The following is a 25,788-nucleotide window of genomic DNA, read 5'->3' on the forward strand; positions in this document are numbered from 1 at the left end:
GAGATTTAACTTCAGATGGCAGGAGCAGTCTACTCTGGAAAGAGCACTGCTCGCAAAGTGACAAAAGGTCGCCACGTCCTCCTGTAGGAGCAACAGACGCATTTATACTCAGATGCTGCTTGCGCACAACCACTCCTCTGCCTTATCTCAAGGCCAGAGTGAAGTAAAACTTTACCTGTGATCCCAGTGTGGATGAGGAGGGATCTAGGTGGTCATTGCGTACAAGTTTGTAGCCTTTAATTTCTCGGGTAAGTCAGTGTAGTCTCTTTTCCTCCCATTAGATGTGGCAACTGTCGTTCTGCTGTAGGATCCTTTCTTTATCTCTTTGTGTCTGTGCATAAGTCAGATAAATGAGATGCAGTTTTGTCCACAGTAACTTTAGTAAAGAAGATCAACGCCTGTAACAAGAAAATACTTTTTTCTGGAAAACTTTTAAATGTACACCTGACATAGGGCCAAATGAGTTTGTTAGGAGACTCATTATAGTTCCACTGGATAGTCCGAAGTTGCTTTTGTCCTTTCAGATTCAAAACATAAATTCACTTGACACTTTTTCTGGATTGCTGAATGTCTTCGGCTGAATTTCCAGTATAACCAGAAGTGTTCCTAGGTGGAAATAGTAGGAGACCAGAAGAGATTAAAAACAAGGCCAAATTACATAAGGGGAGGAAAGCAAAAGAGAAGAAAACGATAATTGAAAAAAAAAGTTGATTTTCTTTCTGTAAAAATATTTCAATTAAGGGCTTTTCCCCAGCAATTAGAAGATGTGAGGCAGAAAGAGGGGAGATGCATTTTAAAGGTAAAAATCATGTAAAATAGCTATTATTTATTATCTTGCTGCTGCTGCTATTTTTGTGGGTTTCTCAAAGATGAGATTTGAATGGGGAAACGTAACAAAATTAAACACTCCCAGAACTGAGCCTTTGCATTGTACTTCTCGCTGAATATCATCAGCCTAATTCCAAGCAGTGTGAAGTTTGTTATTTGACATTACCTTGAAGGCAAATTTTTATGCCAAATACGAAATAAAAGGCTGTGATTGATATTTCCTACTTTTCATCAGAAGCAGGGAATGTGCAAATTAAACAGAATTTCCTGTTTCCAGCCTTTCAGCAAGTGCATGTTTCGGTTTGTGTTCCTCTCCCATTGCAGAAGGAACAACAACAACAAAAAAGATGCACTTGAAAAAGGATGGATCCTTGCCTTCATACTATGTCTGCAAGAATAAGTACCAAACATGTCCAGACATGACACCATCTTAGTAAGGGCTTTGATTCACAAGTGGGAACACTTTGTATTGGGACAGCTGTTGTTATTCCTGCCCGAGCTCTCTGCTCCAGCCCTCAGAGGATACCGCCTCCGCTGCAGGGGTGTCTCGGTTGGTCATGAAGCAGCTGAACTGCCACAGTTTATAACCAAACAAGTTAAAGTAAAGCCGCGCTGGTTTCACCTACTTTACAATGTGACGAGATGCACGAGAACTTCATTAGTGTCAGATCTTCAGCTCATGAATATCCCCCCAAGACATCAAGTAGACACAGCCATTCCAGTTATACCAGGTGAATATCTGGCTTGTGCTGGGTGGCCCACCTGTGAGAAGCAGCACTAGGAACCGTGCAGAAATTAGTTGGTGTAACTCATAATAGACGATGAGATTATAAAAGAGTCAGCGTTCTCAGCTCTCTGCTCCTTCTCCACTGTTGAAGGGACACCATTGTGCTAGGCCTTTATTTTAGAGATGGGTTACCAGTTAAAGTTCTCTTGGGAGAAGGCAAAGTGCTTGGACACTCGAGATTTAAGCCTAGCTGCCTGGTTTTTGGAGTGCACAGAGACAGAAATATGAAACATAACGGAGGGGACAAGCCTTGCAACAGAAAAGTGGCACCAAACGTGATCAGGCCTTGTGTTCATCACAGCTACGAGAAGTGGTGGGGATCAGACTACAGAGAGTATCTTGCAGCAGCTAGAGACCAGCAGTGGCTCTTGGTGCTTGTCTTTCAAGAGGAGCCATAGGTGATGCGCTGCCTCTTGGTTATATTTACTGTTGTAGTTGGTTTTTGACACAATCCTGAACTGCACAGTTTCTGAGGTGAAGCGGCCAAACTCTCTGGTGTACCTGCCTGGCACTAGCCTTTGGGGCACGTGAACTATCGCCACGCGGTGGGTCACGCCGCCGCATGTCCCGTAGCGCTCCCGTCCTCCGCATAGTGCTAGAGCAGGCACGGCAGAGGCCACCGGGCCTGGGACGCCCGCCGCTGCTCCATGCCCTTTCCAAACTCCGGTGTAACGCCTGAGCTGCCCAGCCAGCTCCGGGAGAGAACTTCCCTGTCAGGCTGCTCATTTTGGTGCAGCGATCAGCAGTAGCATGGCTAATAGGCTGGTGTTTAAATGGCTGTAATTAGGCTTCAAAGTAACCATTATGATGAAAGAGGGAAATCTCACATTCCTCTCCACACTATCATTTCAGGGTGTCTGGCAGCACCCCAGAAAGACAAAACTGCATCACTTGATACCACCAGAGCTACCTGTTTGCAAGGAATGTCTCACCTTTGGTTTATAAAGACCTTTTTCTCGGGGTGGGGGGAGGCGGGGGGGGGGGGGGAGGAATCCATGCACTTTTGAATTAAGTATTCTGTTCTCTCCATTCCTGCGGGTTGTTATCTACCCAGTATGTAAGCATTTTGCAAATATTTGACTGGAAATGACAAGAGATAAGGAAGGTGATAATCTGCTAGTGCTGCAGCAGGCATGCCCCTACCAAGCTGCACAGTGACTGCAAGGATATTTTTCAGCTTATCGTATCCTAGAATGAGTATGGTCTTTACTGAGAGCCTGCCTCTTCTATTTACTCATTTATCCACTGCAGATTTCATTTGAATATCTGAAACGCTGACATTTATTTATTGCACTAGTCGTCTTTGTCCCCCGCTCCATGTTTCAGACAAACTGGGTTACGTAGCAGGAGGAATGGTAAGGGTGATGCTGCTACTGTTAAATGCCGGTACTGGCTTAGCGCTGGCTTTTTCTGGAAAAGGACCTCTTTCTTTCCGAGCCTCTCCGCTTTGGGAGGAGAGCTGGCTGGGGAATCTCCTCTCAAGTGCAGTCCTCTGTGCTGTGCTGTGCTGTTTGTTCCAATTCCGTTTTGAAGGATATTAGCAGTTTCCATCCTCCTCCTAATTCCACTGCCATAAAACATCCTTCTTACTCATGAAGTAGAATACCTAGATCCACCTTCTTGCCTCCTGGCTAATTACTGTCATTATCTGGCTAGACAAACTTGTCATGAGATTAGAATCTCTTCACAAAACAGGGTCATCTCAGGAAGTTCTTGCTATCCGGTTTTGTGTAAATCAGTCACCTCTGCAGCTAAAAGGTAGCTCAGATTCTTGAGAATTCACACGCTCCCAGGAGGGGAGCAGAAGAGCATTTCCACATAGGAGCTGCCTCAAAAGGCACTGGGCGTTCCCACTGACATCAGTGGGGCAAAGACTACGCCCGCTCTCTTGCACCTGCTCAAGGACTTGGCCTTTAAAGATACTGAGAAGTACTAACCGCTTGCATCAATTTCATTGCCTGGATGTATTATTAATGTAATAAAGTCGTTATATTCTACTTACTGTATCCTTCCCCCCTGCGCTTTTGCAGTTTACCTCAGCGTAACTCTGCAACAAGCTTAGACATGCAGGGAGTAAAGGCAGAAGCCACAAACCAGGCTGGTCATTTTATTGTGTTTTTTAAGGCTTCAGGTTAATTCCAGCTTAAGATCCCAAACTAAAAAAAATTTCAGAAACCCATTTAAAACAGAAGCTTAGCTTTGCGCTGTAGCCGCCGGGTGGTTCGTCCTTAACTCTACAGGGCTTTTACACAGTCTCTCTCAGGGCTGGTTGTTTCAGTGTGTTAAGAAAGTAGGTCTCCTCGTGCTCAGGCAACTGAGGAGTCAAGCACCTCTTACCTAATTCCCTTCCTAAGTAGGCGAGCAGAAGGAATCCTTCCTCCCATAAACCTTTGGTGACACTTCACTTTGCACACTAGCCCACATACAGCCTGCCGTGCCAGAGCAGTATGTCACTCATGCACTACATAACTGTATTGCATTTTAACAGGCCTGTGGCATCAAGGAAATTTATATTACCCCACGAATGCTCCAAAACGGAAATGCGTGCAGTTACAGGCTACTGTAACCATAGCTACAGCTAAACAAAACACTCCCTTCCTCAGCTATTGTAGCGACCTAAATTACGGATGGTTCTGGCTGTCCTATATACCTGCAATGCTTCCGTGACTCTGCTTGGGCTCAGAGATCTGCCTTAAAAAGATGATTGTCTTCCCAGCTATCTGCTCAACATTGTCTCTGTGCAAGAGTGGATCATCCAGAATACAAGTTCTGGAGGCAGAAAGTTTCCCCATTAGTTTATCTGGGAACAGCCAGCCATGGAGAAATGGGCTCTTCTGGAGAAGCCTGGTGAAACTGAACGGAGACAAAAGTGACCGGGAACAACAGAGCTGAAAGAGGGTGTGGTAATGTAGACTGCGGGGTGAAATAGCAAAGGAAAGATGTGCTGCAAGAGCTGGAAACCCTGCAGCCACCTTTGAGAGAAGGGGGCATCAGTGCCCAGGGCCTGGAGTATAATGGAGACCATCCAGATGTATTGGATGCCAATTTTGCATTTTGTTAATTGACTTTCACCTCCCTGTGCCCTAGTTTCCAGATCAGTAGAGCAAGGATAACGGGCATCTCCTTTGCAGAGTGCTTTGAGATCTCCTGATGGAAAAATGCTAGATTAAAACACGAGTGGTTTTTATACACTCCTGTGCCAGATCCCAGAAGCAGCTTCTCATTTTCTAGTGCGAGAGACACAGCAGTAGTGGAAGAAGGGTGCTATGAGCCAGCATTTGGTGTAAGTTCTCTCATTTTGCATGTGAGCGTATCTCTAGGCCTTGCTGCAATCCACTATTCAAATTGTACCTTGCAGACCAAACCAATTATATTCCCCTTGAGCTTTACTGTGCCCTTCATCCCTCTGATAGCTGTGTATTTCGCCAGTCTCTTGTTGAAAAACCTGGAGACGTTGGTCCTCGCTGTACACACTAAACTGAGGCTGGTAAACAGTAAGCTTAAAAAAAGAATGTTCTTTCTTTTCGGCGACCAAGTTTCCTGCATTTCTGCAGTAGTGCAAGGCTGTACAGATGAGCATTCAGCAAAGGGGTGCGTGCATGCATACTTAGTGAGCAACTCTGAAAAATTGCGGTTCATTACTTTGCTCAACACGGGCAGGATAGTTGCCAGGTCCTCAGGGCAGCAGTTAGCTGCCCTAATCCTTTCTCTTCCTGCAGTTCCCTGCTTCACTTGCACGTTATTGTCCAAATTCAGCAGATGTTAAGCTGGGATGCTACAGACAATAGTCTTCTCCTCTGATTCATCCTTAGAGCAGGCCCTGTCCTGTGTAGGAAAGAAGGCAAAAATAAAATATTACCTGTGTGTGTAATGAGGCTGTTTCATAATGCATACACACAAGACAGCCAAATGAGGGTTGTACAGACATGCTATTTCCAAAGGTACCCAAATAAATGAAGCTTCTTACTTCCTTTATAATGGCCCTATTTGGACAGATTTGTGACCTAACCAGCTCTGGGGTGAATCCTGCCGCTTGGCAGTCTGTACAGCTCAGGAGTGAGTATTGTGGATGAGGGTGGTTGTCTCGGACTGCTGAGCCATTCCTCAAGTAGTCACACTTCAGCACCTTTGTATAGCAGTGCTGTGACTTGTCCCAGGGGGAAAGGAGACGGTCAGAACTGAAAAAGCCCTGGACAGTAGTCAAAAGGTCTGTCGGCTCAGCTTGGTTGGTCCTGGAAGAGGCTTCTTCCAAACCACTGGTTCTTAAATCTAGTTTGTGTGCCTGGATCGTAGCAGCTGTAGCAGAGGATTTTCCTCTGGGTTCTGCCCTACAGCTGAGCCCACTTTGCTGTACAGTGCAGGTTGGTCCTAGAGTTCAGTCTTGGACCTCAGCATCCCAAACAATTGAAAGACCAGTGGCCCACTTCGATGCTACAAAGTTAGATGTGCTTTGCCTTTAGAGTGTGAGGAGTTAGGCCAGGCCAGGAGACCTGCAACAAGAGAACATGAAAAAAATGCAATTATCCCACATGTATATGTTCTTGTGATAACTGAGGTTGTTACAGACGTAGGAGATGCAGGTTCTGTATATCTAAAGACCTTTGCAACCAATAGTACTGGTGGCCTACACTTCTGCCGGTGTGCTGCTTCTGGTGCCTCCAGAGCAGTTGCTCTCACTTTTTAAGTTCTATTATAACTGGTCTCCATTGCACTAGCAAGTATGCTGGTATGGTAGAGCTGAAAGGGAACAGCATACTCTAGGGAACAGCTGGCAGCTGCAAGGATTGCCGGGCAGCCTTCAAGAAAATGTTCGTAGTGAGGTGCAGACTAAGGCTTGAACTACCTCTCATTCATGCTGAGAACACGTTTATCGGCAGGTTGTTAACCCAGAGGGAGCCGCTTCTACGCCTCTTATTCTCCCGTTGAAGTGCTTCTACTTTGGTTTCATCGGCTCTTTGTAAGATCTGAGAGATGCTCAGGGTCACTCCCTAGGGTAATAGCTGCACCACGTTCCCTCAAACCAGGGCCACACACATCTGAATTCTTACCTTCAGTTCAACTTCTTGATATTAGTGGAGAGGAACAATTAGATCAGAAGATACTACTATAAGAGTGCCACATTTGTAAAAGAAGAGGGTTGTTCCTGTCTTCTAGCGAGCAAGGACTGTGCTGGCTGTGATGGCAGTATAGCTCCCGACAGCTCTGTTAGACTGTGAGTCAGGAAGGTAAAATAAGACCACTAAGCACGTAATGGTGAAGGGCAGCTCCAGCAGAAAAGTCTGAGGGAGAGAGAAAAAACTCTGTTGGTCTAGGCACCTGCCTGAGATAAAGCACTGCTTTGAGTCCTGTTCTGCTGGTTTTGGATCGCAAGTGATTAATTTCTCCCAGAGCCATCTCTCAGAGTGATGGAGCTGCTGACCTCCTAGGTCGTGGTCCCCCTTCCTCCATATCACCTCCAGCTCTCCTGTTTGGTGCAACGATACCATCAGGGGAGCAAGGGCTTCAGTGCTGGCTTCTGAGATGTGTTGCAACTCTAAGCACCTGTAGGGAGTTGAGGCAGCAAAAGCAGGTATTTCTCTTTGTCCTGACAGGGAGGGAGAAGCCCTCGAACAGTGCACTGAGAGGGATAATTGCTGCAGTGTGTTTTCACCTGGGGAATGATTAAACAAAGATTTGTAGTCTTTGCTTGGGCATGAGGGGAAACAGAACCATGAACTTTAATCTCCCATCCTTCTTAAGACTTCTGCTAGCAACATCTCTTATTCTCTTTATTGTAGCTAAAGAGGGTGAAAGAGGTAGGCTAAGCGCCTGGTGCAGGCTGTTGGGCCAAAAGGAATGCGAAAAAGCAGGCCAGCGGCCTGCAGAGCAGCATCAGCCTTGCTACCTCCCGCAAGCTACACAAGCCCCCCACTAGTAGAGCTTATTCCTCTGGATGGGATAGGAAGAAGGATTTCTTGGCGGCTGCTTCTCTTGACCCAGGCACAGCTCTGTGTGAGTTGGTCTTATAAGCTGAAAAAGTGGGACAAAGCTAGCTGAAATTTGCTCTTGCAGCCTTTATCCTACAGGCATATCTCAAGGGCCAGTTTCTCTCTGTTGCTCTTGGAAGTGCTTTAACATGCACAAGTTGAAGAGATTTTGCTGTTTGAAACCGTTGCAATATGAACTGTCTGTTGTTCAAATACTCTCCAAGCCAGGATTTCACAAGTTGCAGCCAATGACCCTGTGTAATTATTTGTTAACCATCCATTTGTACCAGTGTTGCCCAGAAATCTTTTCTGCTGAAGAGCAGGGAGATAAGGCCTGGACCTCGATGCCAGGAAATTGTCTCAAGCCCCAAATCATTTAGACCCTCTGAGTTTGTTGTTGCTAATCCAACTTTAACTGTAGTACAGCTTTGAATTGACAATGACTTCAGTCAATTCCAAGCAGACATTCCACCATCACGTTGCACAGAAAGTAAGTCCTGTTTGTGTTAGAAGTCATGGGAAGTGGCTCTTTCTCACTAGGGAGCAATTGCTGGGCAGCGTGGAAGGGGTCTGAAACTCTTATGTTTGGGCTGGTGGAAAGGGCTGTCAGAGGGCTGTGTTTAGTTTTGGTTTTATGCAGACGCACCATCTTGCCGCCAGGAGCAAAGGCATCTCTGTCAATGAGACAGAACAAGTTAAATTTTGAGCTCTGTCTCGGGACTTCTCAAGTGAAACGAGATGCTTCAGAGCTACCTTCTCTGTCAGAAACGTCTAACCTGTTCAGCAGTCTCTGTATTCTCTGTGTTGTGTTACTGGTGATGCACGCAGGTCTGTAACCATTTGGGAAGTCTGGCAGAGCATAAACAAAATATATTGACACGCATAGCAACCCAAAACCAAGTTACCTGTCAGCTCAATGTATAAGTTTTGCATTGAAAATGCAGAATAAATTAGACGTCGAGCCACTGGTGTTGGATGCACAGTACCCAGATTATCTGTGAAACTTCCTAGATAGCCACCATGATCTCAGCTATGACTTAGAAGTGAAGAGAACAAGAGATCAGTTTGTATCCTGGCATTACTTAGTGTATGCTTGTTTGTGGAAAATTGTCTATGGCCTTCCAGTGAAAACGAAGCAGTTTCTTGTGTCTGCAGACCCGAGTGCTCACATTCTGTGGAGAAATGAATAATTTTAGGGTTTGTTGGTTTATTTGGTTGTTCATAAAATGCAAAGTACGAGCACTCTCTAATCCCCTCCCATCATTCTGGCTAAACAGGCTCACCCTCTGTTCAGAGGCATGAGGTCTTGGCAGGAAGGTTGTACCCCTCGGCTGGCTTTCCTTCTCCATTAACTCTTGCAGAGGGATCGCTGCCTTTTGCGAGGACCATTTGGATTTGTGCTGGGAAGCAGCGCCCCAGCACAGCCAGCCTGGTACTGCATCCCCTGCTTTTCATCCTTCTGGCCTGCACCGAAGCACCTGCTTCCCGGGAAAAAACACATCTTAATGTTTTCTCTTCAGATGGTAGGACCGCCTTGCCACAGAAGAAAACTGTGCTTAATGCTGCAGGGCTGCAGTCACCCTCAGTCATCCTTACGGCCCCGGCAGAAACCTCTTGCAAATGCGCTGAATGTAGACTTGTCCTTCAGCATCTAAGTGAAACTGCATCGAGTGCATTCATCTCGCTGATGAGGCTTGTCCGCTACATCGAGCTATTCAGGCAGAACAGGCAAGTATATTATTAAGGCACTGCAGCTGGTCTTTCACAAATCACATGCATCTGATTTGTGGCGGAGAGCTCTTCCCCCCACCCCGATTTGTCTTTCTGCTGTGGGAAAGAACAGCATTAGTTTCCAACACTGCCTCAGACAAAACACTTGAGGGTCTTACAAAGTTTTCTTGTTTTCTGGTATGCTACTTCCTTTTCCTGTCTGGAGGATTTAGACTTCTGCCCTGGGGCAAGCAATCTCCCTGTGCCCTCTCCTCACTCTCTTGTCACTAAAGCTACTCCTCTCTCTGCAAACCCATGGGACAGTGATGGGGAGCAAGGGACAGAGAAGAGTTAATGTCACTGATGTAAAACCACAGTGTATTTGAGTGTTTGTTTAGTACTTCACAAACTATAAACCACTCTGTGGGGGTGCTGGAAATAGAGATAAATGAATCTGAGTAACTTCACAGACCATCATTGTTGGTTTTGGTGGGTATATGAGAGTCCTCTTCTCCACTGGAAGCCATGTCGCCACACAGTAGACAGCAGCTCTCCCCTGGGCTGGACACTGGTGTTTTGTATCCTGGACCATTTTTGGTAATCACCACGTCAGTGCAGAGGCAGTGGTCAAATGTTTATTAGTTTATGAGTCCAGGACCAAACATGTTACGGTGACGTGGTCACATGCCTTCCTAGTGATCAGCAGTACTTGAAATCCAAGTTACTGTGATGCACTAAGTTGAAAAATAAAGAAGGATCTAATGAGCGAAAACTTGCGACACCCAGAAAAGACTTCTGGAGCTGAGCCTATCTTTTCAGGACAATGTATTCCCTCTACTTGCTGACAATGCATGGTTCTGCCAAACTTTCTGGTAACTTGAAATCTACTTTCTGGAGAAGAACATCTCATCACATCCTAACACCTCATTGTTAGCTCTTAACTATTGTGAAACATAATTGTGCCCTATGGCTGAAAGGCAAACAAAAGAAACCATCTCTTCAAGCCCAGAAGTAACACTGAAAACTTACGTGTCACAGCAAATGGGTTACACGTTGAAGAAAGGGAAAGGCAGGAAAAGAATGAGGGAAAAAATAGAAAATAGAAACAATAACATAACCTTCACACCATTATGTTCACTAGACTTTGATAATCCCTCTTCAAAATCCTTTAGGTAATTTTTGAACCTGTTTATACTTTTGACTTTCACTTCAGGCTGTGGCAGTGAGTTCCACAGGTAAAGGATGCACAAAAAAAGTGAAAAAGCATGATGGCCCCAGTGAGTCCATTCAGGCAGCAGCACTGGAGCAAATCACTGTGTGGAAAAGCTCTTCTATTTCACAACTGCAGTCTAATAATTACAGTTATTTTTGCCTATTTCTTGTGTTACAGGAAGAAGTGAAAAACCATTCCCTGATCGCATTCTCTGCTTCACTCCAGAGCTCTGACATGTTCCCTTTCAGTCTTCTCCTTTGAAGTGAGAGAAGCCTTATCTGTTTCTTCTCTTCTGCTGCTGCAGCCATTTTAAGTCCCTCATCAACAGTGTCCCCTTAGACTTTCTTAGTTCTGAAGAAAAAAGAGGTCATAGCAATGGGATGACTAAGACTGCGAGTGGATTCAAGATGTTACCGCATTGTTGGAAGTAGACTGTGGCACAACTGTATTTTCTTAACACCTTCTAATATCCTCTGGGCTTTTTTGGCCTCTGCAGGGCACTGTGTAGGAGGAAGAAGACTCATGCTGCATTCAGCCTGGACAATTTTAGGAAGGTCTTTGAGCTTTGCTGCTGCTTAGACTAAAGAAAGAATAGGCAGAGCTTTTGGCAGCTTGGAGAGCAGTGATGTCTAGGGGTGGAGAGAATTCTGCTCTAGGAAGACATCTGAGGGAGGTTCATGAAGGGAAGGAGTTAAAAACTAAACAAAGCTCTTTGGTTTGGACTAAGGTGAGGCTGAACACAAGAGACTGAATATGAATCAAAAGATTGAGTGTACCTCAGGCTCGTCCAGAGGCCTTACGTAAAGCTGCTGTCCCAAATCGTCCTGTCTAGATTACTGCTGCCAGAGCACGGCTTGGGCCAAAGAGTACTGTGGGATCTGGGACTGCCAGCATATCTCTAGTTGTTGGATCTGCACTGTGGCATGTCCTGGAGGGACCTGACACGTACATGCTGTCTCCTTTCCTGCAGCTTTAGGAACATGGAGAAGACGATCCTTCTCATGCCACTTGATGCAGCTCCTTGCAGGGAGGTCAGTGCAAACATTTTTTCCAAGCGCTTAAAATACGTAAAGCCGGATATTTCCATTGCTAGAGGATTAGGTAAGCTTAAGTAAATTGTCATGACCACCTTTTCTGTCCAGGCCTGGAGTGTCTTTGAGATGCTCTTTTCAGAGCGGTGCTCTCCTCTGAAATGGGCAGCCTGAGCAGAGTAGCTGCTGCTGTGCTGCTTTCACAATAAGAATTGCCATTACTTTGAATGTGCTGAATTCCTTTTGGCCTATATCTTGGAGAGCTAAGAGAAAAAGGAGTGGCTCCCTTCCTGGTAAGAGCTTCTTTTCCTTCCCCCACCAAGTTTCTATTAAACTGCCCTTGTGCAAATGCCTCCTGAAAGTCAGTGATTGAAGTCCGTGGTGTTACATGGGGATAAGTGAAGGCAGTTTCTGATTAGTCTGCATTACAGAGTGCACAAAGGGGACAGATGCAGTCAGGAATCTCAAATCACAAGTTACATTTCTTTGCTTGTAAATGAAGTATGTTTGATAGGGAATTGGTAGGACAACAAGCGTGGCACTCTTATCTGCTGTTATACAGCACAGAGCAACTAAACCCTCATACTCAGAAATCACAAGTAGACCCCTCAAAAAACTCTTAAGGTTGGTGTAAACGTGATGAGACAAGGTGTTTTAGCCTATGTATTTTGAATGGCATTAATTTGCTGTTCATCTTTGAGAATTCAGGGGTCAAGCATTTTAATATCTGTAACCCTGTGGGCTAGAAAGGTAGTTCTTTTTCCTTCCTTTCTTTAAAATCAAAGGTGGGAATCTCATGCAATTGCAGGAGTTGCAGCTGTAAAAGGGAAAGATTGCTCTGAGGTGAAGAGCGCTGTCACCATAGCTGGTGATACTACAGATTATTTTCTGGGAAGTGCTGGACGAGGCCCCTCCTCAGCCTTCTGGGAAACCCAAGTTGTTGATTCCTCTTTCCAGTTTTGTTTCACAAGACTTCTCTTTTGTGGTTGAGGCCTCTCTTTGCCACCCCTGAAACTGATGACAATGTCAACCTGAGATCAGGGGGAGCAGCAGTAGGCTCCAAGCCGGTAAGCTGACATCCCATTATACAGTGCCTCAATCTGTATTCATTAGCTCTGACTGTCTCCTCTGTCAGCAATGTTGTATTTTTTTCCCGAGGACCCGGCATCCCTTTAAGCTGCAACACTGGACATACTTTAAACAAGTATCATCACTGTCATTATGGTATGACCCTTCAGCCAAATACTCAAGGCAACCATCAGACTGTCTAGGGCTCCTTCTCTGGAATAAATGAAACCGTGGCTCCGTCTCCATCCCAGACTTCACCCTCTGGGAAGGACAGCTGAAACTTTCCTAGTCATTCATACAGCTTTCTTCCTACTTCTTACACCTCCCAAGCCCCACAATATGAAGAGCCTGTTTTCAGCTCCTCTCTGCAGCAGCCGGATTTATTAAAAGCATGGGGTGGAATGAATTCTGTTGTTATCACACCTGCTCAACGCACTCTACAAATGGGCAGACTGAGAAACTCGGAACCAAAAAAAGAGCCTGTGAGCGAGTTTCTGTTCAGACAGACGGACAGACCTGCAGTCTTGCAGAACAAAACCTTTTTCCCTGTCCTCTCAGTCAAACCCAAGCTTCCTCACTCAGCTCAACCCTTTTCTTTTGTACAGTCAGAGTGACCTCTCACCTGGGGCTTGCCTGCCCAATTTGTAAGCCCTTTAATAATGATAATCCATTATCCTACTTTACACATCAAAACGCACACAGGCTCCTCCCAAACAAGAGAACTTGGCGGATGAGCCATGGGTAAAAAGCACAATCGTTTATACAAATGATGTTGTTCAAGAGTATCATTTCCCTTTTTCCTCAGCAGAAGGAAAAGATTTCTTCCCCTCCAAATCTTACAGAAGTAGTGTTTATAATTAATCACTGCAGTATGAGGTTTATACAGACACAAGATCACTCTGCTGTGGACGTACCATGTACTAAGGATGCAGCTGGCAAAGCCTCACTGTGTCCCAGTGTCTCTCCAAGACCACTTCAGAGATGGCCTGGAGAGGGGGGCTGGATCAGGCTTTCCCTTGCTGCAACATTGCGTGTGGTTTTCTGCACTGCATCGTAGCCCTTTATAACTGTCCTAGTTTTTGTCCAGCTCTAAAGGTAACTCGTGCTGTATGTGATTATGGAGCATCTAACACAAGAAGTCTCTAATTTGAGCTGAGGATTAGCTAAGTGTCTGTGGCAACTTCTTCGTGGAGGAAGGAAATTAATCACAATGTGTTCCAGCTTCTCTTAGAGATGACGGCTTCTGGTATCATTTTGGAGTGGGCGGTAGGAAATGATAGTGAATCTGTACACATCGCAGTCCCTCATAAGCCACAAATAATGTATATTAGAGCTCCTTCACATCCTGGGAGTGGAAATGCAGGGGTCCGCCCTAATGCAGACAGTGCATGCAGTGGACATGCCACACTGTGCCAAGGGGTGGAAAGGATTGTCGCTGCAAATATGTGGGCTGTTCTGCACGGTCCTTCTTCATTACATCGTGCCACTTCAGTTGACACGGCTCATCACAGTTGCCATAGCAAACCTGTTAGCACCTTTTAGATCTATGTAAATTCTGGTGTTGATGAATTCAGCAGCTTCCTCTTGAAAACCTTTATTGGGTGACTTTCACACTGCCGCCACAGAGCCCTGTTCCTTGAAGTCAATGGGAGATCTGGGTGTGGTGAAACGTCAAGATCAGACCTGTAAATGGGATGATAAAGAGAGGTGAATCAGTAGGAAATGCTCTTGGGGAACAACATATTCCTCTCCCATCAATTAAAAGCACAGGGAATGGTTCAGGAGTAGCTTCCCTCCGACATGTAAGAGACTATATTTCAACAGCATAATGGTCTAGTGGAGCTTTCTAATAGGTTGAGGACATAAAAGCATGCTTGTGCTAAATAAATTGTTCAGGCCATCTAATAAAATCCATTTCTGAAGAAGGATATGCAAATTTGTGTGGTTGCTCCAAGGATGCTTTCAGACCTCTTGTATAGTATTAGCATATCCTGTGGCAGAGCCCAGTCCCCAGCAAATTGACGTGCTATGTGCTATGCCCCAAAAATGTTTGATGTGGCTATTCAGGCTTCAGGTGCTCAGCCCTAGGGAACATATTCTGCTGTGTCCAAATCTCTTAGGTACTCTGAAAGCCTCCCTTACTCACTGACTCCTCCCGAAATATGTGTGGCAGGTCACTGTGGAAATTATGTGCCATTTCTGTCCGTTTTGTTGCTGAGTTTATTTAATTAATGTTATTCCAGCTTTCTTCCTGACTTTCTTCTCCCTTCATTGTTTCATAAGCCAGTGGTACTTAGCCTGTTGTGGGTCATAAGTCATCAAAAGGTTGCCCGTGACATCATTGCAAATAAAATAAAAATGCATAAAAACATGCCCACGCATGCACAGAACCAAAGTGGAGAGACGGAAATAGTAAATGAATGGGCAAGTTTTCACTCACAGCAGTCGCAACGTTCCTGGTACTGTTTGCTCATGTGAGCTGCGCTGGCACAAGCTGGTTCTTGGGCTTTGTCCCCAGAAAATGAGCTGGGCTTCCATTAAAAGACAGATTGAGAAATGCCGTTGCCAGCACTCGACATCACCGCTCACGTTGTCTGTGCTCCTCCCTTAGCCCTGTTACCACGGCTCTGCTTCTGCCACCACCCCATCTTGGGACTTTCTGTATTGCTTATGGCACAGTGTTTGTGGAGCCGAGTGCCTTTTCATGAGCTGTTTCATCATCTTGCTTGAATCACGAACAACAGCGGGGCTAATAAAAGAACCTTTGAATGCTCTGCAGATGGAAGATGTCATACTGGGAAAATCAATCCGCAGATCTGCTCTTTGATGGAATCTAGCTGCAGGCAGATGCTTTCATGTATGGCAGCATCTTCCCAGACAGATTATTTCCTTGCTCACACTGTGTACAGTCGTGCAAGTCCTGGGATAAGCAGCTTTGCACTGTAGCACTTTTATAAACACAACTAGAGTTCCTTTCTCATCCAGGTTGCTTCCCTTTGGGGGTGTTTTGGGATGCATGAGAGAGAAAACAGACTGGCAGTGACCATCTGACTCGGTAAATCTAGTCTCAGGATTAACAAGTAGCGATGCGGCAGGGGATTGCAGGAACGACCCGTTCACTGCGTTGTGAGCTGCAGTCACCTTTCCACCCAGCCCCCAGCACAATACACACTGAAGTAAATGAGATGGTAGAGCAAATACCTACCCCGTCCAGTTGCTCAGAAGAAAAGGCAGGAAATTGTTTTGTCAGCATTTCCATCTAGTTTCCTCAACATTCTTAAAGTTAAAAAAAAAAAAAAAAAAAAAGGAGCCACCTCCATTGCTAGGAGTGAAACGATAAGGATCAGATAGGAGCTCTGTTCAGACAGCTGTGCAGAAATGGTCTGGAGTTCTCATCAGAAGACGAGACACATTGAAACATGTTGTGATACTTTCTTCTATTACTCATTATCGCATTCGCACCTTGAAACAGCATGAAACTCCCAACAGGCCAAGTGTTACACATGCCAACCTCCAGAGAACCTCCATAAACAGAGAAAAGGGCATCCCTTTATACATGCCGATCTCATATCACACACGCTGAAACAACAATAAACCCAACCTGTGAACTCATTACATTTTTATGAGCCTACATTTTGGGCAGAAGTTTCTTTTTAGTGAGATTTTGTTTGGTATCCATTTCCAACAGCTAAAACTAAAAATAGGGAATTACCACGTAATCTAATCTAGCCTGACTCAGCTACTTTCTTCCAGGTTTATTTGGTTTTTATCTCAATGTCAATTATTGAACATTAACAGCTTTCCACAAGAGAACTTCTAGACAGTGCCAGTCCAGGGGAAACATGGGAAACTACAGTGTAGCGTGTGGGTTTGGGAGCTTTGTTAATGAGGACTGAGTCTTGCAGCGGAGATTGCCTCCTAGAGCACCTTCCCACCCCATTTGCCTTTGTAACCCCCTTCCTTCCACCCGTAGTTGTCCTAAACACACCTTGTGGCAACAAGAAAAGGCATTTGTTTACATGGAAAAGCAACACTGGGATAGTGCCACTGTGCTCTGTCTTTGGTATGAAAAGCGGGAGGTTTTCATCCTTCAAAAAAGAGTTGTTTCTTTTTTTTTAAGCTTTTCTTTCTTACTTTACTTCTCATCATAGTTTTTCTCCCCGTTTTGCAGCCCACAGCCCTGGAAGCTGGTTTCCACCAGGAGGTGCCACTGCGCATTACCCATAGATTCAGCGGCTGGCTCTGCTCCACATCACGCATTAGAGGGACTGTGAAAGAAGAACGGGCAGAGTGAAATTCCTCCCAAGGCGTTTTTATTCAGCCATCCTCAAATTCCCATGTGAGCATTGCTAAAATTTACACTGGGTATTACTACTTGGCAACTGCAGCTGTGGGACACAGCACATATATATATATATATAAAAAATAGTCTGTCTATCTTTTCTACACAGCACTTCAGTGGCTTCCTCATAACAGTTTGGTCTCTTTATTGTTTTGCTGTTTGTTCTTCCAAAGTGCAGAGAGTTTATTTCACTTAAGATCTCAGAGTTAATGGCAGACAAAAGGAAGTGGGTGTGCAGTAGCTTATATACGCACTGTGAAAACCTGGTGCCCTTTCTATTTATAGCTCTGCTTGAACTTTCATTTATTTAGTTGCTATTTTGGTACGGCAGACATTCCATCTCCTGGGGAAAGTACGTCAGCAGTGCAGGTGAGCAGGAGGGAGAACACATCGGTCATGCAGACAAATATTTAATGGCCTAGAAACCGTTGCCGTTCCCAGAAAGCATATATAACCAAAGCGATACTGAAGTGAAGCTTCCCTTGCACAGTCATTCAGCTAATAAGTAGAGCAATGTTTTGAGGTAAACCCAAACCTTTTTACTGACTTCATATCTTTTATTAAATTTTAAATGGAAGGAATTTTTAAAATTTCTCTTCTCAGTGAAATAGGTTTGTCTGATAAAGTGGATACCCTTGGTTGCTTGTCCCATGCTCTGCCTTCTGGGTCGAGAGATGGCTAACAAGCATTAAAAGCAGGCTTTTTAGTCCTGGCCAAGGGGGTTTCCTTAGCTGTTCAGTTCTCACATCTTTCTGTTGTGGTACAGCCAGGGTCAGCCCAGAGTCCAGATCACTGGACAAGTCCATAGTGATCAGGCAGGTCTGAGGTCGGGCAGGAAGGCAGCCCACAGGTTGGGGTCAGTGCCCAGACCAATGAAGATTGTTTCTTCACTTCTAACATGGCTAAACTGAGGTGGAACAAGTTTAATTCCCATGGGTAACAAGAAGCAGAAAAGCGTGGGTTTCCAGTGGCCCATAGCCTCTTCCCAAGAGAGAGACCTGAACAACTTCATGCCTGGATGGTCTTACCACATTGGGCCAGGAGCACACATGAGCGTGAGGTGGCTGTCTCCAGCTGTCCCTGAGTGCTCAGCCCAAATGACCAGGCACCCGTCTGCATCTGTCTGAAATAAGAGTAGTGTTTGTCTTGAAACAAACCTCTGAGTCATTGTTACCCAGACCTACGCTCTAGTAGCCTCTGTGACACTTCTAAAAGTAAGGGATTGTCCCAGTACTGCTTGCTGGCTAAGGTGGGACTTCAAAAGAAGGGGGTTGGTTGGAAGTGGGTACTCCAGAGATAAGCTGTCAGCCGTAACTAGATGTCAACTGCGTTGCAGTCATGTGTGTTGTGGAAGGTGTGAGAAACTCTGTGAACCCCCTTTGCTAGCAGGTATGAAATATCTTAGTCAGAAGTGCTGATAAAAGGGATTCAGTCTGTGTGAGATAGGCAAGGCAGGTGTCACTCTGGCACAAGCCATAGCCATAGCCATATTGCATATGTATGACAGGTGCGGTTGCAATGTAAAAAGGAAGGTCAGAGTTTCACAGCAGATGGGCTGGTGTGAGTCTGTTCTCAGCCCAATATTCTGTGGACTGCATCATTAACTGGTGGAAATCTGTCTCTGTGCACCTGTGAATGTCTCTGGCCAGAGGTCTAGCATCTTTCAGCAGCTAAATTCTGTTTTAAGTCTGGCTTATTTCTTCAAAGAGAAGACGGATAATTTCAGGTGAAGGCCAAATCCCGCCTTTGCACTATTGCTGCGTACAGTGATTAGTGATGACACTGTCCCCGGAGTAGGTGGAGAGTTTGCTTTCTGGATCCGCTATGCTTAAGGATCTCTCTGATTGAGTATGTTGGGACTCCCTGGCCATACTACGGCCATACTTACAATTAACACCTTCCTCCACGTTGTCATTATTTAGCAATCATAGTCATAATGTCTTAGATCATTGCTTTACTCACTCATGAGCTTGGCTAATTGATAGATGATATTTTAAAGGAACCCAGAAGTGTTTGTTCCCACCTCCTTTTCCCTTTTTTATCCAGTAATAGTTGTACGCACCAATACAGAACTTCTTGCATACTCAAATGCCCTCTCACTGAACACCTTTGTGGACTTCATCGATGTTTACCTGCTGAACAGGCAGGGCTTCCTTCAGAGAAACAGCTTGGGTCATCGGCTTCAATCGAAGCAAATTCATGAGAGAAGTATTCTGGACCTGGTCTCGCTTAGCCCATACTTCAAGGCCTTATGTGAAGCACATATGTGAGCAGGCAGAATGAAGGTTCATTATGAATTCTGAGTGCTTGGCTTGACAACCTCAATAATACTGCAGAGCAAGGTGGGAGAGGGAACTGTGCATGTGTCGTCTCACTGGGGCTTGAGGCAAGCGTTTCCAGAGAACCGTTTGCTAGTCTATACTGGGCGAATCTGAACCCTGCTGAATTTAGTGAGAAACCAAGAGACTTGGCATGTATCACTTACTGCGTGACAAATTACAGATATATTTAGGATGAGGACATTAGACAGTGAGGTCCAGGTACTTGAAGATCCTTTTCTTCCACCAAGAATTAAGGGTCTTATTACCAGCTGAGGAGGGGGAGTGATAGAGCAGCTTTGGTGGGCACCTGGTGCCCAGCCAGGGTCAACCCACCACAGAGGATCTGGCCCTTCTCCCACAATTTGGAGACACCCAGACGTGTTCTACTATAACCTCATGTCTCAAGTCACAGGAGGCTCCCATGTACTTTTTGTGTGTCAGTTATTGTGGAGCTGTTAGAAAGGCTAAAAAAAAAAAAAGAAAAAAAGGAAGGAGGAGTAGAAGACTCCTTTTGTAATTCCTCACCTTTACTGTCTCTTCCTTGGAGCACAGAGAGGTCAATAGAAAAATATGCGCCTTAGGGATTTCCTGGGTTGGGAATGAAGGGTTTGATTCATTGCTAATAAAGAAAGCCAGGAGTTGCAAGCCAGCTTACCAATTGAGGGACTCCTTAGTGCTTTTGGGACAGGGACTAGCATCTGTCGCAAGCATCTTCCCTTCCTATGGGAGAGGCACCGCTTGCCGCGTTTTTCTCTCATCTAATCCTGCCTACTCATACTCACAGGTCTTTGTTTACCAAAGCTGTCTTTACAGGGTTAGATTAATCACTTCAATCAAAGTTGTAGCCGGGTTAGGAACCTAGTTGTAACAGAAGGTTGCTGCTGAAGGTCTCCCTCTCAGGGGAAAAGATTTACTTGAAATGTGAACACCCACCCTGCAAGCATTTAACTGTGGTCCTTACACTCAGGGTTTTGCAGGACATGTGCTGGGGCTGTTGTATTAGTACCAGACCGCTTGGTTTCGTACTCCTTCCAGAACTTCCCCGGGTGTCACTGGCATGAGGATTTAAGTGGCCCCTTCACCTAGCACCTATCCCCAACTTCTACCCAATATCTATTTTCTTGCATCTCGCTCTTGCAAAATGGTCTCTGCACCTCAGCTGGGACAAGGAGGAATTCACATCAAGCAACTCCCCTCACTCCCTTACCCCTCCTACTTAACCCACGAGTTTGGGCTGCAACTGCCAAAATCTGCTAGTCAGTGAATTAGATGACAACTATTGATACACACCTTTTCTTCTGGTTATGGATGCACAGTAAGAATTCTTGGCACATTCCTGATAGATACTGAGGACGCAGATGCAAAATGGCATTTGCTTCAAGCTGTTCTTGCTTTATAAAAAGGAAGTTGAATACACTCAGTGATTTTATGACCAAGAGGAGCCTCTTTCTATTTAATGCAGGGATGGTCACCCAGCCATTATATAGGAGACAATATAGTGGAGCCACTCGTCTCAGAAGAAAACAGGGAACCCGTTACTTCGACCTCCCTCTAATTGCATGTGAGTTTATCTGAAGAGGTAGAAGGTCTTCCACTGCATGGAATAATAGAAGAGAGAATTTAATTAATCCTTTTCTGCAGTCAGTTTGCAGAAGCAGACAACTTTGCAAGCGTGTTGTTCAACAAGCGTCGCGCTTTCTCTCCGTTCTGGGGTTAGGATCTGAGGCAGAAGCCAACATTGAGAAGAGAGCTGTCCTGTGACTATAAACGAAGATGTGTGTATTGATACTGACATCTCCTATGGCTTGAGCAATCTTGGACGTGGGGCGAGGTCATTCACACTTTCATGTGCTAGCCAGCGAGTTGAATTCTCACACCCTTATCTATTATACTGGCTAAGGCGTCGCTGTTTTCTCTTCTATCTGCATAACCAGGTGTTGAGCAACTGGAATGTCATTCCAGAAATTGACTGGCTTGGGTGTGTGCTCCTCGCAGGAATTACTCCTGGGAATCACTCAGGAGGGCCAAACAATATGGTTTCCAAAAATTATGTCACTGTACAGCATGCATTTAAATGCATTGTATAATTTAGCCATACATGATCCCTGTATTGTAGAGTAGCAGACTCCTCTGCCTGCTATTTCAGAAGGTGATCCAGCTCCTAGGACCTGTGTGCTATTTACGTGGTTATAATGTTTATTTATAGTGCATATATGTGCCAGCAGGGAATTAGGATTTATTTAATATTTTCCATTGTTTCAAAGTTGCAGCAGCACTCTTCATCCTCCCACAGCCCCGTGTCATTGTAATTGAGCCCCATCATTCATTTCACTCAGCTACCAGCAGGACACATTCCCAAATGGAAGCGACAATGCAGCAGGCACAGGTGTTGGGAGGGAGCAACTTTCAACACAGTTAAACACTACTTTCTGCAGCTCTGGGCAAAACCCTGGCGTCTAGAGCAAAAGACTGCATCACGGTGAGCAAGTGGGCAGAGCACACAGGAAAGATTGGCGAGCCAGGGAGCTACCTTCCTGCTGAGCCCTGACCTCTGTGGGTACACGTGTGGGGGAATCCCCCGTCAAGGACTGCCGCAGGGCCGGAGACAGAGGGCAGAATGAGCTGCACATCTCTCCCGGGCACTACAGCGGCATCAGGAGCCCCCCCAAACTGGCCCAAACAGGCAGAAGGTTAGGAGCTGCCTTGAACAGCTAAGTCTGTTGTCTGTGTTGTTGCTGCATCACGTGGAGTTGCTCTGGCTTTGCCTGCACCACATCGGTGTCTGAAGGCTACATCTCACTTGTTCATCATCTGTACTGTTTACAAGCTGGCTGGCACTTTGGCTTTCACCTGGAGCAAATCAGCTCACTCTCCAGGGAGGAAAACTCACTCCCCAGAGTCAGAGCTGGTCACACAGAAGCTCCACCCTTACTGGCAGTGTGGCAGTCCTGGGCTGTTGGAGCAGCAAAGCCCACAGTGAGAACAGCTGCCAGAAGGCACATGGACATAGCTCAGAAAAACATAATGAAGAATTCTGCCCTTTTTCTTTGCTTGATGGCTTCCCTTTTTAAGCTTTTTTTCCTGGTACTTTAGGGGAAGCCAGGGGATCTGACAGAGCGTAGAGTGGGACTCAAAGGAAAGCAAAGCTGAAAACTCTTTGGGTGCCTGTCGCCAAATTGCAAGGGTCAGTTTGAGCGCTGGCAGCTGAAGGGTCCGGAAGCGGAGAAACGTCTCCTGAGGGAATTACCCTGCACACTTTTCCTGGCAGGGAGCTGGCAGTAGAGAGCTGTTTGCTCTTCAGTGCAACACAGAAACTAAGGGCTCAGTCTAGCTCGTACATACAGAGCTCCATTGGATGTTATCTGATGGCCCTAGGGTACAGCTGGCCTTATATTTTAAATATGGTCCAAAGCTTGTTTATCGAAAGACAGTTAAGAGCATTTAAATGAGGCTATGTCAAAAGAAGAGAAACAGGGCCTTGAAGAGGGCATAGTTAATGTTCTCTTAGCAAGCCAGCAGGACGAGACAGCTGCGCTGTCATGAGAACTGACCAAATCTGCGGAATATGAAAGAAATTCATTCTGCACTTGTGTGCAACACACCAGGCTTTAGCAATTTTTGTAAAGGTTGAGATTTCCATTTTATTAGTGTGGTTCTGCTTACGCTCGTTGCCAGGGCTAACGTAAGCGAGTGACTGCGCAGCTGCCTAACTTCAGTGGCTGGCTCACTGCTTGTGTGGCTTCGGAGACTCCCTCTGAATAGCTAGTCACATCGTTGGACCTAGATCTCCCTTCGCTCTCTCCCGCTTTGAATCTCGGTGCTCGGGGCTCCCTGAGGGTTAAAGGACACCTTGCCATCTTTGATGCTTGAGCTCCCTGTCAGTTCGGTGCAATGAGTGACCAAGGCCCTTCTGGACGTCTCCTGAGGTTTTGCTCCTGTGCTTTTGCACAGGGAGAGCAATGACAAGGTGAGCTCATACCTCCTTCCAGACCGTGGCCAAGCGTGGAGCATTTAAAGCAGAGGATTATGCTAGAGTTAGTGGCATGACTTCATGATACCTTGAAACATGGCCCCTTCAGAGCATTTACAATCAAAGATAAATTCAGCTGTAATGGTAAGGAAAGCTACTCATTTAAAAACTTTGGCTGGCAATCGTACCTCATATAGCTGGGATACGTTCTTAACTTACTGTACAACCACATTTCAGGCGTGCGTTATGCAACTGCTATTAGCATTAATGAGTTACAAGGCTAATATACTGATACAGTTCCTAGAAACAGTCTGCCCGGGAATGCACTCTTTTGAACTAGTTAGGGGAGTTAGATGGAGCAGAGGGGACCTGTGTACTTTGATGCTTTATGGGATACCTGGATCCAAACCCAGACATGGGTCTGGTCTTCAGCCATGAATTTCAAAAGTAAAAAAAAAAAAAACAAGCTGCCTCTGTCTGGGGTCAAATTTGGATGCTGGTTAGGAATAATGTCTCTGAAATGCTGATGAGTTTGATATCCAACCTGATGTGGATCTAGGGCACAAATTTAAAAGCAACCATTTAAAACCTGCTTACTAAAGAGTAAAAGAAAATTCACCCCCAGACCATGAAGATAACCTGCCGTGGAAATTTCATTTAATCCTTATTTTGAGTAAGATGAAAATAACTGTCTAATATTAACATTTCTAGTACTGGTGTACAGGAATTACACTTAGAAGAAGCCTTCTGCCTTAAAAGGAAGATCTGCAAGGGCCCTGAGTGTAGCTTTACCCATCTCTAATAGAACACTGCTGTCAAGAAATCAACATTGATTTCCAGTGACTGAAATTCTTGATTTTGGACTAGCAAAGTAAACCCCAGTTTTCTGGGGCTGGCAGACATGAAATTGAGGCCTCAGATTTGTATTGTCTCTCCAAAGGCTGCACTTGCTCTCACCAAGGACTATTTGCATGTCCAGACTAGGCAGTGGTGCAGCCATGTACTTAGCTGCACAAACCGGTACTGATTTTGCTTGTGCAAAATGCAAACACCCTCAATTACCTGTAGAAAATCCTCGCCAAGGCCTGAGATTTCTGATCTGCTTGGATGTGGCACTTCCTATCATGTGCCCTGGCAGCTGCACAGGTCTTCATTTGGAGAAGAGCCTGAAGGGAGACAAGGGAGAAGATGGTAGTTTTAGTTGAAAGGCAAATGGATCAAAGGGAGGTGATTAGCATCAGAGCCTCTCATCAGGACAGGGTGTCTGAGTGCAGCCTTCCCCTGTATCGCACCCCGAGAGACGGGTCACTCCTTTGTTTGCGTGAAAGCGTCTCAGGTAAGGGGCAGCCTGTGCATGGGTCACACATCAAACAAGTGCAGGCAGGAGCCCAGACCAGCCACGTGGCCGGGACCAGCAAGATGCGACTGGAGATTCCCAGGACGCTCTCAGTCAAACACGAGACCTGAAAGACTGGTGGGAGGCGGGCAGGTAACCAGAGAATAAAAGCTGGGGTTCTTGAGCACGTAAACAATAGAAACCACAAAACAACCACACTTGCTCTGGAAAATGGCACCGCACTTTGGGGCCAAACAGCTGGCCAGATGCTCAGGCTTGAAAGGCAGTGACTCAAACCCAGTATGAGCCTCCGATTCACTGCCTCGTGCCTAAAAGCCACGACATCCTCAAAGCTGTCGCAGAGCGGTGTTGAGGAGAAAAATTGCCCCGTCGTATCTCTGTTGTCTGCTTTCATGTTGGAGGTGCTGCATGACAGGCTGCAGTGCTGAGCCTAAAGCTGATCTATGGATATAGATCAGGAAGAGCTTGGCTAAAGTAAACAATTATTCCAGAGTAAACTGGGAACAAGGAAGAAGTCTGCAGACTTCATTCACACGTTCTCACGCTGTTTTGCAAGCCTGAGCAATCCTGTTTTCTGTGACCAGACTGCAGAAGCGCATTTAGCTGTCTGCACATAACTTGGTCTGCGGCACCCGAGGACCCTGTGCTACTTTGGGATGTTTATAGAGATTTAAGGGCTAAGAGATAGCTGGGGGTTTTTCTGAAGCACCAGAGCAGGTTAGGCACTCGGGGCTTAACAAAGGGCTGTCTGCCACATCGGTGCTATAGTATGTAGTGCTTAGAGGAGACTCTCTGAGTATATCCACTGCTTCTTGCCTATTCCCTTTGGGTTTGGGGAAACATCTTCAAAAAGCCATGCCTTAGGCATGTCACCCCAGGCCTGCCTTTCCCTAATTACCTCCTTTGGGCCCCACGGGATTATAACCTTTTCCAGGTAGAAATTTAGCTGTTACTATAAACATGTAGACAGGGTGATCTGGTGTTAGCCGAATTCTGCCATCATTGGTGTCACTGACAGCTCCGCTTTAGTGGGGTCAGAGCTGGACTGCTGCAAGCATGGAGGGAACCCTGCCCTTCATCAGCATCTCTCCACCTAGCCCCTGTGCTTTCCTAGGGTGCAGTGCCAGGGATCAGGCCAGCCTTTCAGCCATTAGCTCTGCCAGTTTGTATACATTAGTGCGGTCCCCGTAGCTGC

The 25,788-nt window shown here is 45.8% G+C and overlaps 1 long non-coding RNA gene across 1 annotated transcript in view; it reads left to right on the forward strand.

The window, feature by feature from the left end:
• The first annotated feature begins 16,780 nt into the window (after positions 1-16,780).
• Positions 16,781-25,788, forward strand: part of LOC115346412 — a 49,763-nt gene continuing 40,755 nt past the window's right edge. The window contains exon 1 of the long non-coding RNA XR_003925135.2: positions 16,781-16,942. This is a non-coding gene — a long non-coding RNA (uncharacterized LOC115346412). The remainder of the gene's footprint in view (positions 16,943-25,788) is intronic.

Source organism: Aquila chrysaetos, chromosome 1 (genome assembly GCF_900496995.4).
Source record: "Aquila chrysaetos chrysaetos chromosome 1, bAquChr1.4, whole genome shotgun sequence".
In the NCBI taxonomy this organism is placed as follows: Eukaryota; Metazoa; Chordata; class Aves; order Accipitriformes; family Accipitridae; genus Aquila; species Aquila chrysaetos.